Source organism: Acomys minous, assembly GCF_964271855.1.
Source record: "Acomys minous genome assembly, chromosome: 2".
Taxonomy (NCBI): domain Eukaryota; kingdom Metazoa; phylum Chordata; class Mammalia; order Rodentia; family Muridae; genus Acomys; species Acomys minous.
The window spans coordinates 90,295,853-90,309,185 of NC_140484.1; the positions used below are offsets into that span (position 1 = coordinate 90,295,853).

The 13,333-nt window shown below is 40.2% G+C and overlaps 1 protein-coding gene across 2 annotated transcripts in view; it reads left to right on the top strand.

Annotated features, from left to right (window-relative positions):
- The window catches only part of NELL1 (neural EGFL like 1), an 843,592-nt gene that overhangs the window by 807,670 nt on the left and 22,589 nt on the right, over window positions 1-13,333 (top strand). The window lies entirely within an intron of this gene.

Genomic DNA, 13,333 nt, shown 5'->3' on the forward strand with positions numbered 1-13,333 from the left:
ATGTGCACATGATCGCCCTTGGAGGACATAGATATGGGATCCTTTTGTGCTATAGTTAGGTGCAGATGGAGCCATTTAACAAGGCTGCTGGGAGCTGACCTGGGTCCTCTGGCTAAGCAGAGGTTTTTCTTAACCACTGGGAACTCTTTCCAGCCCCATGATTGGATATTTCTAAAAGACAAGAAAACGTAAAAAATGAGAATGGCAGGGGATTTGCCAACTGGGATAGTAAATTTTTTAAATCTAGAAAATTATGGCAATGATACATGTGAGCCATTCTGGGTTTTTTAAATGGTGACACATGATAAGGTATTCTACACCACCCACAGAGAGTGAGAAACAGGCCTCTGACTTTAGCTGTTGGCTCAAAGTAACAGGGATTGTAGGGGGGTTAGAGTTGTCATCTCAGGGATGCCCACTGATTTCTTAGAAACCATTTTAGTACCTGTTCAAGTCTTCTAAGTGGCATGATTAGATGGGGTGGGTCAGACCACCTTAGTTACTCAGGTGGGTCTAACTATGTCAGCTCAAGGATGAAACCTTTTGGGTTTCCTTTGCTTTTTTTTTTTTTTTTGGAAACAAACTTAGTTTGGGGCCATAAAGTTTTGAATCCATTTGGATAACAGATGCAAAAATAAAACAGTAATTAAAGGCTCCCAAAATGTCTATAAACTCAGATCAAATATCCACCTGTATGCTTAAATTTTATTTTTGCCTAGTAAAGCTGTCTAGGTCTTTCCAGACAATAGCCTTTTCACTACAAAAGGTATCCCAAGAGCTGTTTTTATCAAATCAGATGATGAGAGCTCTGCAAGAGAAGAAATAGACATAGAGAAAAACCTACCTAAAGAGATGAAATTCTTCAAACAAACCCATCAGAAGCTGTTTAAGATTTCATACTTTCTTGCTAGACTTTTCACCAATCACTTCCCTTCTTGGGATGCCATTCCAAATTCCAGTGTGCAACAGTGTCAAACATGTTATCTAATATGCAACAGTGTCCAACATGTTATCTAATGGGCAGCAGTGTCCTACATGTTATCTAATGTGGAACAGTCTCCTACATGTTATCTAATGGGCAACAGTGTCCTACGTGTTATCTAATGGGCAACAGTCTCCTACATGTTATCTAATGTGGAACAGTCTCCTACATGTTATCTAATGGGCAACAGTGTCCTACGTGTTATCTAATGGGCAACAGTGTCCAACATGTTATCTAATGGACAGCAGTGTCTTACATGTTATCTAATGTGGAACAGTGTCCTACATGTTATCTAATGGGCAACAGTGTCCTACGTGTTATCTAATGGGCAACAGTCTCCTACATGTTATCTAATGTGGAACAGTCTCCTACATGTTATCTAATGGGCAACAGTGTCCTACGTGTTATCTAATGGGCAACAGTGTCCAACATGTTATCTAATGGACAGCAGTGTCTTACATGTTATCTAATGTGGAACAGTGTCCTACATGTTATCTAATGGGCAACAGTGTCCTACATGTTATCTAATGGGCAACAGTGTCCTACATGTTATCTAATGGGCAACAGTGTCCTACATGTTATCTAATGGGCAACAGTCTCCTACATGTTATCTAATGGGCAACAGTGTCCTACATGTTATCTAATGGGCAACAGTGTCCTACATGTTATCTAATGGGCAACAGTGTCCTACATGTTATCTAATGGGCAACAGTGTCCAACATGTTATCTAATGGGCAACAGTGTCCTACATGTTATCTAATGGGCAACAGTGTCCTACATGTTATCTAATGGGCAACAGTCTCCTACATGTTATCTAATGGGCAACAGTCTCCTACATGTTATCTAATGGGCAACAGTCTCCTACATGTTATCTAACGTGGAACAGTGTCCTACATGTTATCTAATGGGCAACAGCGTCCTACATGTTATCTAACGTGGAACAGTGTCCTACATGTTATGTAATGTAGAACAGTGTCCTACATGTTATCTAACGTGGAACAGTGTCCTACATGTTATGTAATGTAGAACAGTGTCCTACATGTTATCTAACGTGGAACAGTGTCCTACATGTTACCCTATGATGCAAATTCTAGAAGACCCTTGATTGCCCATGAGAAGTTAAAGACAACAGTGAACAGACCATTGGAGGAACAACAGCAGTATTTGGATCTGTGGCCACTCTAAACTAGTCCTGTTGTTTGTCAGATTGAGACCAGCTTTTAGAAACCTTACATTAATAATATATTTATATCCTTTACCTTCTGTGTAAATTATAGGACAATTATAAGTGACTTTGTAGTATCCCATGTCTAAGACTTTTTATTAACTCCAGAAAGAAAAGAAGGATCCCAGAATTTGACAGTATGCTTCAAAGAATGATCCATCAGATCAGGGATTAGTTTGGGTTCACCCAGCTGGGTTCTTGTATGTATTTGTCATTAAATATTACATTGCTGCAGTCATACTGTAGATGAGAAAAGCATGCCTCCTCTCTTTGGCGCTTGCTTGAAAATACCCAATAGGGAGACTGAAAATGTTCCACTAAATGTTGCAGGTTTAAGGAGACAGCTGAATTATTTTTGCTTTTGTTGTTACCGATTTTCATGTAAGTAACAGCTTTTTTAAAATGCATCCCAGACTGTCACAATGCTAATAGTAGTAGTCCCCCTGATCCAGTCTCCCAAGCTACAACTATAGACATGAGACATTATGTCCAGGTAAATCAAAATCTGGGGAAAACATTCAGTGTCCCAAGGGTGGATTTTCCCTTTTTTTTTTTCACATCTACTTTTCTTGTGTTGTTGTGAGTATTCTAGTGCTTGACTTTTAAGGCAGTCCCAGAGAGCTAAAAGTAATCATATAAGCTCGAAAATGGACAAGACCTTGAACGGAATTATGTATAGCTAACTCCCTTATATTGCTGGAGAGAAAGCAGGCCACCAGGGGCAGAGTTTTGTTTTGTTTTTTTCTGTACTTGATCTTCGCCAAGAAGCTGAGAAGTTATTTCAAGGGTTCCTATCAGTGCAGCTCACCCACATTCAAGTACAACAACTGTTCATACATTTCCTAGTAGACAAAAGACTATCAAGAGCATGCTGTGACGGACACACAGAGAACAGGCAGCTGGGTCTTACCAATCTGAGTGGGTACAGAAAGCAGAAGGAATATGGAAGCAATGGAAAACTGGAAGTCAGGAAAGAAGAAGTCTTTTCCTCAAAAAGTGAAATTTTGGTAAAGACTCTAGACAATACAATGACTGCCTTGATGACATTTGTTGGGTTTGTGTTAGTCTGTCTTTACAGCAGAAAGCAACCTGCCCCCCACTCATGATCAGATATAAAAAAAAATTATCAATTTTTGGCCTCAATACTATAGCATCTGTAGGTGCTAAAATTATTTTCAGATAGCAAGTGTTTCAATACTAATAGATTTTTCTATTCACTCTATTCACTGGTCTGAATTCTGTTGATTTTAAACAGGCTTAATCACTTTGTCTAGAGGTAGGACTTGCTGACAGCAGACGATAGTGAACTGGGTGTCTTGGAATGTTGCTCTGCCCTCATCAACTCTTGTTTTCCTACCTGGATGAGCTCATTCCTCCATCTACAGTCAAGTAAATGTAGCCAACAACCACAGCTAGTTCATGGAATGTCAGAAAAGTATGTCCATCACTCAGCCTTAGCACAAAGCTCTTAGATAAAAGGTCACAGAGAACTTGGGGTGTTGACATTCCTGGATCTTGCTGGCTGGTAGACTAGGTAACACTCATGGGTTTGTGTGGAACATCAGAATTTTAGTAGACTATCTTGACAAAGCAAGTTAGGAATATTCTGGCAGCATAGTGTGAAATCTAGGGTTGTGTGAAGAATCAATTTAGTATTGAGAGATGGGGAGTGGGATTCATAGGAACTAAGTAACAAAGAGTATAGCAGAGAAAGGATCAGGGATCAGTAGTGGGAGGTCAGTATCTTTAAGTGATAGTTGTAGGATGGCACTTTATTATCATTAATCAAATTAACCACATTATCCTGACATACGTTTCTATCTATGTTTTGCAAAGGATAACTGAACATTCAGAGGTGGGTCTATGGCAAGTAACTCACTTGTCTCAGGTTGCCTGGAATTTCCTCAAATGTAGGTTTTTTTGTGAGTATACTATCTGCCATCAATGGGGAGGAAGAAGAGAGACAAGGGTTGGGACTTCGGGAGATGGGAAGATTTGAAAACAAGAGACATTAGCATCTTTACCTATGGGACTGTGTACACCTCCTCTTCCCATTGTATGTCCTTTCCTAAGTGGGAGCCTGGCACAGGAGTCAATAAGCATGGTGAATTGAATAACTAAGGGACTGCATGGATAAGGTAATACAAAACCTCAGAAATTTTATGAAAGCTCTCTAATCTAATTTCCATAACAATGCTTCAATAGTTGCTAAGTCTAGGGGATGGTTTTGCAATATGTTGTCACGAGGAGGCTGGGATAGGAAGACAAATTGCCAGGAAGCTTGCACACATCCAGGCAACAACAGGGATGAATAACCTAAGGCAGCTGCTAGTTGTTGGCACCAAGAATTAAGATCAGGATCAAGGGACCGCATGTAGGAGTAGAGAGTGCAGACCATACTGTTTCCTTTATTGAAAGAGTCATTTCAAGAGGGCTAAGGTAAAGATCGAAAAGGTGACCCTGGACGAACACCGGAAACTTCCAGTGACATGCAACATGGCACGTAATGAAGTCATGTCCCATTTATCTCCTTTAGCTACACATCTCATGTTCTGTGACAGTAAGTTGACCTGAGTCTTTTGCTGTGCTTGGTGATAGCCTCCAATGTGTTGTGTGAGTCAGCCTTGTTCTTAATGGTCTGTGCTCCAAAGCAGACCCCCTAGCTAAATGTGGCGAGAATGAAAGGTCAAGGTCATATAGCAGTGAAGCCTCTTACAAGTTCCTGGAGTGAACTATGCAGCTTAATATTCTGTACGCACCTTGCTTTGCAAGTTTCAGGAACCCTTGTCTTTCTCTGAATTTTATCACAATTATTCTGCTGAATTGCAGTATAGGTGCGTTTCCCCATAATCCTTCTGCCATAAAGAAGTAATACTACTGTAGCTATGGGGAGGCGCCTGTGCTCTATCTTGTCTGTCAGTAATAACCTCTCTAGCTCTGTTCTCATTTCTGAGCCACTGACGTCAATGGTAATGGTTTCCAAGTCAGATTCCACCTAGCTGGACGTTCAAACCCCCGGTCACACTTCCTTTTCTGACTCTTTACCTGCTTTGGGTCTGACATGCTACAAAAGTTATGCAGGAAGGAGAAATATTGGGGTAATGAAACAGTTCACTTTCTTGGCCTAACTGCTACTCACCTTTCTGGGGAAAGGTGTTTTTGTTGAGTTCTGAAATCGACCTGTAGCAGCTTCAGCCCCTAAGGCAAGCACCACTACAGTGTTTATGGCATTAAGACTCCGGCAGAGTCATTTTTTTTTTCTCCCTGAAGAGTAGGGAAATTGTTTGGAGCTAAGCTGGGAATGGTTTGATTGCCTCTGACATAAACATCTCTGAAGTATATTTTCTCCATGCCCAAGTAGCCTCACGCCCTCAAATCAAAGAAGGAATCAGACAGACAATGTGCAACTAGACTTCTCTTAGAGTAAAACCGAGTGTGGTAATCACCATTTTCAGAATTGGCGAAAATATCAACATTCAGAAAATTAGTTCTAATGCTGTCTTAGCCATGGGAGCGCATTGAGAGAAGTTTTATTCAAGCACCGAGTATTTAAATAATAAACCTATAAACCTATAAGGGGAAAGACAAGGAAATCAAAGAAAGTCAGTGTTTACAATAAGAAAAAACAAGAGCTGCTAGAATGACTGGATTTGAGTATGACATGCTTTCATTGATTTTTGTTACACTGTCCCTTGTCAGGCTGTGAGCCTGTCTGATGATTGGGAGATGTCTTCTGGGAGAGAGTATCTCTGCATTTGCTCAGCAGAGGACAACAAGTGAGATATGTAAATAGGGTGCCTCTCCCTTGTGGCTGCCTTGGGGGTAATGTGTAATAGATTAAGCTGGCTTTGTGCAGAGCAAACAGGTCTGTGTTACCAAGAATATGAATGATGTCGGTTTCCATAATTGCTAACATCTGGCTTTCCATAAATCTGTTAAATCGCATGGAAGAAGAATGAGGTTTCTGTGTCATAAGTAAAGCAATTACATGGAACTCTGTAGGCAGCACAGCCCCGTACCGATGCTGAAGTCCTTCTAGACTGCAGAGAAGATTTGGGTTTTACACGTTGTTTTTATGATGGAGGCTAGGTATGCTTGTCAGTATGCTCACTTTTTGTGAAAGGAGTAGGTTGCTAATATGTTTGCAATTTTATAAAGTTGAAATAGCCAAATACTAAACTAAACTGCCAATTTCGAGATTAGTTTAGGGAGTGCAAATTGGTAATGGATTGGTTGAAGTTATATTTCTAGACAGTTTCTTGGAAGAATTATTAAGTGGTTCCCTCTGCCCTTTCCTTAAAAAAATAATACAAAAATGGATTTATTTGGGGGTGGGCTTTTTGCTTTCCTATTTCAGTAGGATTACTATCTTTATATGTTTATTTTACTTTACATTAGAATCAACGGTTTCTCAGATTATAAATCAGTAAGAAAATGTTTTCCTTAAGGCCAAAGTATTGATTATTCCTTGTGCTTGCTGAACACTCCAAAAGCAAAATTTTGTCAATATAGGCCGTATAAGTAGTGTTTTCTGTAATTCTGTAATAAATTCATGAATTTATATATTATATGAAATTATATAAACATTTAGATTGCCTACAATTTTTTCTGTCATTTGGAGCACTGGGGAGAGTGAACAATAAAATGCAACCTTTGCCCTCAGTGAACTTACTGTCCATAGTAATGGAAACATCAGCTCATGGCTGACTGGGGAGCTAGAATCATTTTGCTTCTTTGGAAGTGGCCCCTGGTCTTATGTCCATATTCCAGTAAATGGCCTTATGCCCATGCACAGACTATCAGCACTAGGTGGATTCAATTTGAAAGAAAAAAATATGTGAGGGCAATGGAGTTGATATGAAATGAGATTTACTTTAATTAAATATATTGTATTCACATATGAAATAAAACAATAAATTACAAATACTAATATAACTCAGAATGGGTTATAAGGACAGAGTTCCACTATTTACATTTACAGAGAGGGACAAATAACACTAGAGACTTCTCAAAAAATTCAGATGGAAACCTATTACTGTAGAAGCTTCCTAAAATATTTATAGCACATATAAACCACAGATATTAGTTACCCTCAGGACCTTGGTGAGGCCCCTATTGCTGAAGACAGCATATTTGAATCACAGAACACAGAAAAAGCAAACAGGTACTCATCTTCATCTTCATCCTTGTTGGCTAGCTTTCATAATGGTGGAAGGTGCAATGGATGCTACTGGAGGAAAAAGGTGTCACTACTCTTACCCAGCTGTGAATGTGAACCCTGGAGTGTACAACTGTGACCTGAATGGCCAGATGTACCTACTGGTACAATAGCAACATAAATGTTATGGGAAGAACACACCACTTTCTTTTTATTTTTAATATATTTTATTAATTTATTCATATTACATCTCAGTGGTTATCCCATCCCTTGTATCCTCCCATTCTTCTCTCCCTTCCATTTTCCCCTTACTCCCCTCCCCTATGACTGTGACTGAGGGGAACCTCTTCCCCCTGTATATGCTCATAGGGTATAAAGTCTCTTCTTGGTAGCCTGCTATTCTTCCTCTCAGTGCCACCAGACCTGCCCATCCAGGGGACGTGGTCAAATATGGGGCACCAGAGTTTGTGTGAAAGTCAGACCCCACTCTCCACTCAACTGTGAAGAATGTCCTGTTCATTGGGTAGATCTGGGTAGGGGGTTCGAAGTTTACTGCAAACACACCACTTTCTGATTGCATTTAAAGACAGCACCACAAAAATAGAACTCATATCCAGTACTGGCATTAGGACCAAGAGCAGATATGTAGAAAACCCAGAGTCCCCTGGGGAGACCTTCTGTTGTTACTCTGCTAATGACACATAATATTAAATCAACTCCTAATGACTTACTGCTGTAACCACTGATTACTGCATTTGTCAACCCTCATCAGGAAAAAAAATCCTCTTTTTTTGTGCATGGTAATTAGCCCAGAGACCCCAAATGGGCAGAGTGTAGAGAATTACAGAGTGTGGAATGCTCATATCTAAATGGGACATATGTGTCGTATCTTCTCCTTCCAAGACTTCAGGACCATTTCATAATAGGGAGTAGAAAATGTGTAAGAGCCAGAGGCAGTGGACAACTAAAAGGAAGCAATCTTTTCTGGACAGTATAGGTCAGGTGCACTATGAAGTCACAGTGGTTATACCAGCATGCACAAAATATGTGTGAGCTCCCAACTTGAACAAGGAGAGCATGAAGTCCCACCCGTAGTTAAGGCCCTAGAAAGAGACTACACAAAGTTGAGTGGGTAGGTAGGTGGGTGCATCTGGAGAGAGTGAGGGGTGACTATAATCAAAATTCATTCTACAAAATTCCCCCAAAAGCTGATAAAATTAGAAAAGCAAAGAATGGAGTTGCTTACAAAGTAGAAATGAAGTCAGAGGTTACTGTTTGGTACCTGCGGGAGGACGATGGTTCATCTTGTCCTTGCAGGGTACAGAGGAGTGAAGGGATTTACGGAAGAGCTCATAGGTTACTAATTGATTATTGCATCACACGTCTCTGTTTAAAGAACAGAGAACAGACTAATACTATAACAAGAAAAAAGCATTTTCAAATACCTAGACATGGGAAGCAACACAGCTTGTGGGAGATCAAAAATATGGACTAATTTTCTTTGATGAAATATAAAATTGTGTTTGTATGGTGCACAACACGACATGTTGAAATATATTCAAAATTAAGTGGTTAAATTGAGTTAATACACAGGATTATTATCTCACAGTGTTTTGTTTTGTTGTAGTTTTCTAGTGAGATCAAAAAAAATGTACTCACAACAGTTTTTCAGATATAGTACGTTGTTGGCTCCGGTCATGAGGTTGCCCATTAAATCTCTTAACTCGTTCATTCTTTTAACTGACATCTTATATTCGTGGCTTTTAAATGAAAAGTGGGAAGGATAGAAGATAACAGTTGGAGGTGTAGATCGGTGAGATGACGTGTGACAGTTTGGACCTTTTATTATAATATCAGAGAAATTCAGAGAGACCACAAGGAAAGGGCTAAGGCAGATGTGTTGCTTTCTAAACACCACTGCCCTATGGAAGGCACTGGGAACTATGAGTTTACGTAGTTCTACGGTTACAAAGCCCATATGTCTGACGCTTACTTTACATCAGTTAAATCCATCCCTCATGTTGTAAGTTCAACACGCGGACTTACAGGGTTCTAAAAGTGTTTCCATTGGGTCCACAGCCCCACATCAGTACACCAGGGTGACAATTGACAGGAGAGAAAAGAATAGATTGGCAGTTGAAGCAAAAACACTTCGATGATGAGCATGTAGCACTGAACCAACAAGCTAAAATCTGAATTTTATTGTTTGGTTTGGGTTGTTGTTGTTGTTGTTGTTAGTTTGGTTTTTTTTTTTTTTTTTGATGGGGGGAGGTTGAGACAGGGTTTCTCTGTGTAGCCTTGGCTGTCCTGGACTCCCTTTGTAGACCAGGCTGGCCTTGAATTCACAGCGATCTGCCTGCTTCTGCCTCCCAAGTGCTGGGATTAAAGGCCTGTGCCACCACGCCTTATTGTTTGGTTTTATAGGTAATATGTATCTACTTCTATCTACCTACCTACCTCAGTATCTATTGTCTATATTTTTCATCTATATAACTATCGTATCTCATTTACCTACTTATTGTCTGTTACTCATTTATCTATTATCTGTATATCTATCACCTACCTACTTAATATCTACCTCTCATCATCTGTCACCTATTAATCTATACATATGTATGCGGATCTGTGTATGAATATCTGTTTCCATTCATGTCTACCTGTCTATATATGTTAATCTATCATTTACTTATATATGTATATATTTAACTCTCTATACTATAAGTTATACTCATTATGAGATAATTATAAAAATATTTGTAATTGTTATTTTCAGACTAACTAGAGAGTAATGTGAGTTTTTTTCCCTTTTGTGTTGTTTCAAATCAGGGCACAATACCCAGTACTAAACCACATTCTGCTTTCATCACAATGAGAGTTGAGGCGAGTCAGTCATTACTGCAAACTAATATCATATTTGGAGATAATCAACTGAGACTGTTTTAAATGTATACATGTATCATATCAAGAAGTAAGCATTGTTTGGTTTTCATGTGAGGCAAGATTGGGTAAGAACGTTTGAGTACGTGGTAAAGGGGCTCTCGAGTAGGGAAGATGTTCCTGGTCGTATGCTCTTACAGATGAATTCCTGGTTCATGGTAAGCACTGAGTTAAAAGAAAAAATAACATTCCAACTTGGATCTACTACCTTCTTCCCTCAGAGCTGGCTCTGGTTGGGAACAGTTCGAGGATGTAAGAATGAGAAGACAAAGGAGGTTTGAGAAAGGACCAGCACACTATGTAATGTGCTGGCAATGGTCTGCCTTAAGAAATGTCATGAAACGCGCTTCTGAGATGAGTGAGGCCCTGCTGTGCCCAGTGAGAAGCCAGGGCTCAAAGTTTGCATCCTTCCCGTAGCTTCCAATCATTGTTTATTAACGAAATAGCTTCCCTGAGACTTCTGCTGGCAGAACAAAAAGAGAATGTGAACCTTTGAAGGAAATCGGTTCTAGAAATAATGGGTCAGGCCTACAGTCCCAGGTATTCGGGAGGGTTATGTAAGAGGTCTGCACATTCAGTGTCAGCCTGGGTTCCTGAATGAGCTCAAGGCCAGTATAGGCAACTTCAGGAGACGCTGTCTCGAAATAAAAAGTAAAAGGAGCTCATTGAGAAGGCACCTGTGTAGCATGCGCAAGATGGTTCAAACCCCCCAGTGTCACAAATATATGGCATCGAAGCTACTTAATGTCTTCTTGTATTGTTGCCATGAATCTGTTTTATAGCAATATGGTCCCTGCAGTCAGGAAGAGAACATAGGTCATAGATTTTCCATTATTTTTCAAGTCATAATTGCTTCAGAACTCTAACACACTTGGGATAATTGCATCATTTTGTACTCAGAATGTCAACTAAAAGTACTCAAGGGATCTATGTAAGATATAATGTTTGAAAATTAATCTTGGAGTCTCGAATTTAAGTTGTTGAAAGTAAATAGAAACCGCAGAATACTGCCATACACGTTAGCTCTTGAGTTGGCACAGGATAACAGAATCTTCAAGAAGCAATCCCTGCTCTAGCTTGTGCTAGTCACCTAATCTACCTGTACCTCAGTTTACCCCTTTAAAAACCGAAGCTAAGTTTCTGCCTTGTTGATATAGCATAGCTCACTCAAATGGCCTTGAAAAACAAGAACTGTCTATATATTCATAGTCTATAGGTATATAAATATACACAAATGCACATACATATATATATATGTATATGGTAAAAATTGCCACTATGGATTTTAAGTTGTAATGGAAGACACACACACACACACACACACACACACACACACACACACACACACACACACGCATATGATTTGGCTATGTTTTCTCAATCCTTCAACTCCTCTTAGATCCTTCCCATCTTCCTACTCACATAACTTTATTTTCCTCTTTCTTTCTTTTTAAAAAAGACTCACAAAACAAATAAAAGACCAATATGAAAAATACCAAACAAAATGAAACAAAAAAACCCCCACACAAATATTAAGTCATTTTTGCATTGGCCAGCTATTCCCAAGCATGGGGTCCAGCCCAAAGTGTAGTTGATGTGCCCAGTGACACTCCATTGGCAAAATTTTGTGTTCCATTTACCAGCAACTGTTAATTACAAAGAGCTTCTTGGTGAGGATGGGGCTCTGTGTCCACCTCCCATGCTCAGTGCTGGCACTGCATCTGGCTTGAACCTGTGCATGCCTTGTGTGTGCTGCCACAGCCTCTGTGAGTTCATATGTGCCTCTCCCCTGTTGTGTCTACAAGACACTGCTTTCTTGGAGTCATCCATCCCCTCTGGCTCTGACAGTCTTTCTGACTCCTCTTCTCTGTAGCTCCCTGAGCCCCAAGGGGAGGCATTGATAAAGACATCCCGCTATGCCCTGGGTACTTCAAAATCTCTCACTCTGCACTTTGTCTAGTTGTGAGCCTCTGTGTTAATCCCCATCAGCCTGCTAGAAGAAGCTTGTCTGACGAGGGTTGACTTTTTTACCCTAATGAAGTACAACTTCACACAGATACTGGCATGGGATTCAGTGAGATGGCACTATTCCCCCATTCAGCCCTCCTACAGGAGTCTGGCCGATGGGTGTCCAAGTCATGTGTTCAGTTCCATCAGCCTCAAGACAGCAGAATCTTCCATGTTCTTTTGTGTTACTTCTACTACCAGTCACATTTGTTGTGCCAATAACCTGGTACATAGTAGATTTTCATCCTCTGAAGGGTATTTGTAGATACTGCTAGAGATTAGCCAAGGGAGAAGGAGATTCTGATAGGCACATGACAAGCGCCTCCCAATAAAACTTAAAAAATGCACATAGAAAGAAAAGCCAAGTACAATTTTCTTGATGTGACACCAGTGCCAATGAGCAGAAGTTGCTGGATAAGATGTTTCACCTAAATTTAAGGAATATGTTTCTTTAAAAATAGCCATTTTAAAGGGAAAAGTGGCTGCCTTTCAAGGGTGGCTGTCACGAAAGGGCTCAAGCGGGACTAGACAGGAATGTGTTTGAGATGTCAAGGGCACTCACGTTTGAACTGTCAGGTGGAGTGCCTAGATGTGCCTGCTTTGCCTATTATGTTGTCAGGGAGGACAACATTCAATACACTTGTCTTTATCAGCACTGAAGCCATATCTCCTGTAACCCTGACTGTTTTGTGAGACCCAACATTCTATTGACCATTAGGATATTAAATATTTTAATATTAAGTAAGACACCCACCAAGAACTGTACACCCTCTTCTTTCAAATCTCCAGCGTCAGGGGCTGGGACAGTTGGACTGAGCCAGGGTTGCCCTAGTTACCTACTTTTTTTATCTTCTGTGGCTTATCCACAGGAGAGCTAGGCTTCAAAGGGGTGTATTCTGATTCTGATTAATTAACAAAATGTACGGCCGCTATAAGAGGACAGAGCTGCAGACTGATGTTTTAATAGTCCAGCAGCTGTAGATTTGATTCCACAGCAGCCACTGGCTAGCTGGAAGTGGGCGTG